This window comes from Amphiura filiformis, chromosome 12, assembly GCF_039555335.1.
Source record: "Amphiura filiformis chromosome 12, Afil_fr2py, whole genome shotgun sequence".
Taxonomy (NCBI): domain Eukaryota; kingdom Metazoa; phylum Echinodermata; class Ophiuroidea; order Amphilepidida; family Amphiuridae; genus Amphiura; species Amphiura filiformis.
The window spans coordinates 19500442-19504617 of record NC_092639.1 but is presented as its reverse complement, the minus strand read 5'-3'; positions in this window follow the sequence as shown (position 1 = coordinate 19504617).

Genomic DNA, 4176 nt, shown 5'->3' with positions numbered 1-4176 from the left:
TATTAAAAGTTCGGTTCATACAATGTAGATTTCAGCATATAGTGTGATTATTCATCATTAGTGTGTTCACTACTCACTAGCTAGGAATCAGTGGCGGGTAACAACAGTTTTAGCGAATCAGGCGGGGATTTCATATGCACAACGTATAATACTTTAATTTTCTCGAGCCATGAAATAGCTTCGAAGTGGTACCACAACCAATTAGATATTATCGTCTACGTCAGCGTCGTTTTTGTCACATTTATTGTCGGATTCGTCGGCAATTCTACGTTCGTTTACATGGTAGCGAAACTACCGTCAATGCATACTTCTGTGAACTATTATCTGGTCAATTTAGCGATTTCAGATCTTGTGTTTCTGACTCTCGGGACACTTTACTACATTGCCGTATTTCTACATTCTCCTGTGAAAGAAAACATCCCCTTTAAAGGATCATTAAGCTGTCTTTTTATTTTTGGCCTAGTAAATGTTTGCTACTATGCTTCTTTAGGGGTAGTCACCGTTATGTCGCTTGATCGGTTTCTTGCTGTTTGTTACCCTTTACGACATCGATATCTTAAGGGTAAGAAGCGCACTGTCAAGATACTTACTGCTGTTTGGCTTCTTGCTATCGGACCGGCGGCATGTACAACGATACAATATAGCAGCAATACTAAACTGTGCATCACTTGGCCAGATGAAGATATTTACAAAACAATGCCACGTACAGTTAACTTTTGCATGCCCTACATCAAGAAACCAGTTTTCGATTTATTTACACCAATCCTATTCATTACTGCATTTTTCTTGCCGATGATAGCTATATTTTTTATGTACGCAAAAATAATTGCGGCATTAAGCGTCAAGAATCGGGGTGTTACTGGTTCTAATAGCAACGTCACATCTAACCAAACACAAGTCCGGAATCAGGTTACTCGCACCTTAGTCATTCTTGGTACGTTATTTTTCGTTCTACAACTCCCTCTAAGATCTGTGTCTGTCGCGACATTTATTAGAAACTTGACAGGAAGCGATAAGAAGTCTGGAACACTTTATCAAACATTTTTGTTCATAGGGCGACTTTTGATTTTGGTGAATTCTGCTACGAATAGTATAGTGTATGTAGCGAGTAGCGCACTCTATAGGAAAGGATTTGTGCAGGTGTTCGGTTTCTGGAAAACTAAACAAGGAAAGGGCACTAGTCGTTCTACAAACCCGGGTAGTTTTGATGAGAGCAAAATGTAAAGGAATTATTATGCGCGCGTATTCTACGATATTGTCTGCCATCTTTTTGTCTACCAGCTTTTTCAGAAACTTGATCTGAGATGAATATTTGTGTACGTCATACTGAATGCCATGATAACGTCGGTATAGTATATAAACGATAACGATTACATACATACGTTATATTATGTCAATCAATCAATCAATCAATCAATCAATCAATCAATCAATCAATCGATCGATCGATCGATCGATCGATCTATCAATCAACCAATCAATCAATCAATCAATCAAGCAAGCAAGCAAGCAAGCAAGCAAGCAAGCAATTAAAACATTAAAATGCCAATATAATGAGGATGTGAGGGCAAAATGCATTATAAGTTTTCACATCAATTGGTACAGTCTTGTGTAAAGGTAGTTAGTTCCAAAAGAAATCATAGGTATCGGACATCTGTTATTGAAAATCTGAAGGGGTTACAAGTACTCCCTTTTCTGACGCGAATGAAGTAAAGCTTATTAAATATATTATACAAATTAGGTTTAAATGGTGAATGTTCATGTAGAATTGAATACAATTTGAAATTCCAAAAATGTCCAGTGCATGATGCGTAAGCCTCTTCCCTTGTTTGTATGATTATATTAGGCTGGTGGGTAAGCATCATTAATTGATCTCGTACACTGGTATGTAATGTGTTGTTTGTATTGTTTACGCGCATGACTGCTCATATCCATAAGCACCAGACTTGAGTCCTGTTTATCAGGGACAGTATGTATAGCTCAGTGGTAGAGCGTTCGCCCGACAAGCGAGAGGTCTGGGGTTCAAGTCCCCGCACAGGCAGGTATTCCCGGAGTTTTTCTCTGGTATATCTGCCTATGCATGTTATGTTTCCATTTGTAAATTCACGTTTAATTGTGCTAGTGTGCGATGCGTAATTCTTCTTTCCCTGTAGATAGATATTAATGTGGCTTGATATTGATAAGATAGTACTTTTCTAACTGTTTAAATTCATGGGTCGTTTTATGATGCAACGCATAAAATGAAATATACTTAAAGCCGTGCACGAGGTCAAAAAGCGATGTTAAAATAGTTGGAAACCATATATATTTAAGCATAATGATGCATATTCATACGTAGCGCTAAACGTAAATGAAAGCAAAATTAAACTACGCTACTCAATTTTGTTACACTCACTGGAACGCTTCCAGGTCAACTTATGTCTTCAGTGGATGTTATTGCTCCGAAGATTTGTTGCTAGTGATGTTGTTAAGATACCCCCCATGACGTCACAGATATAGATGGCGTCAAACAAGAATATGTTGTGGCGTGAACTAAGGGTTAGACAAAGTGGCAAAGGGTTAGACATCGACACTGTCTAAGACAACCTCCTGACCACCACCACCAACAACAACGGGGCACAACAATTACTTTTGGCTAAGTTAGCTTCTTTAAGAATTTGTAATTCTGCGGTATAAGATATTATCATTTGGGATTTGCAAAACCTCAGGCAAAAAACTATAGCATGAACCATTATGATTCTATGTGTCGGTGATAGACATGTAAAGGTTTAAAACGAGACTTCAACACTCAATTTTGTGTTCCGTATATTTCGTAGAAACCCTTCTCCCGTCATCAGCGGGTGGTAGTTCAATGTTTGCTGACTGATCATCTACCCAATTCGGACGTTGGTGGTTTACCTAACCTTTACATACAAATAAATATAATTTGGTGAATCACAGATATTACTCTGATGAATGAATTTTCATAATTTTGTTTTCTTTCAGGCATCAAAAGCGGCTGGTATTCTTTTTATTATTATTGCCTTATTTTGTCTAACTATGATTATGACCTTTGTTTTATCTCTGTGTCGTCGGGGAGGGTTGTGAATTGTATATTCTTTTAATATAATTCATCACATTATACAGTATAACTTTAAGGCTGATGAGCTTGGCTTTATCGCGCAGGCGAAAACCGGTTACTGTTGAAGGTAACCTTACCATTTATCATATGTCTTTTAGACAACATAAAGCATAAAATAAGAATTAAAACTTTCCTAATATGGAATAAAAGCATCTACATATCATGTCGCCTTGTAATCAGCTTTCGTTCATAGCCCCCTTTGCTTAGCAAGAAAAGACTAATTGCTAATTATTTGGACCTACATTTCAGTTGGATTTGCCAAACTGAAAACAGATTTTTTATATATTTCAATGACGTTTATGAAAGGTTTTAAGGCAAGAAGATCAGATAAAGGCAGATATAATGATATGAAAAGATAGAAAATGAAAGGAAGTAGACTTGTGTTGGTTTCATTATCACTATTATTATTGGACATTGGATTCGCAAAACTGAAAATATTATTTTCTTTTGGTTTCAAATTAGTCACGCACATTCTGCCTATATAAAAGTTCAAACTGCAGTTTTATCATTCAGACTATTTCTTAAGTTTCCAAACATTGTCATAGGCACTAGCTAAAATGTGCATACATTTTAATGGTTTGAAGCGACGACGCGTTTGGTAAGAAAGAGTCGTTTTAAACCTATAAGAAATTGTCTGGTGAAATATAAAGAAAACAATGGCAGGGATACAGGCTATATCGGGGTACGCCAGCATCTTATCGGAGGGTGAAGAAACGGAAAACCATACAGCTTCTCGAGACAAACTACCACTGGAGACGCGAGACAGTTTATACTCTGCAGTTATTTTACTGTACTTTCTGATCAGCGTCGGCATTGCACTTGCGGTAGTACCATTGCTGACGGTGTATGCTGCTGAAGAGATTGACCCATCTTCTATATCTAATTCCTCGAATTCTTTTGATCCATTGGACCTAGAGTATAGATACGTGATAATCAAAGTCATGCGAAGCATATTTAGCTGTTTTGTTGCTGGGATGTTTTTCTGGTCCGTAAAGAATAAGACAAAGTTTGTTCAGGAAGGCTCTGTCTGGTGGCCATCTGGTAGTATGATAAAT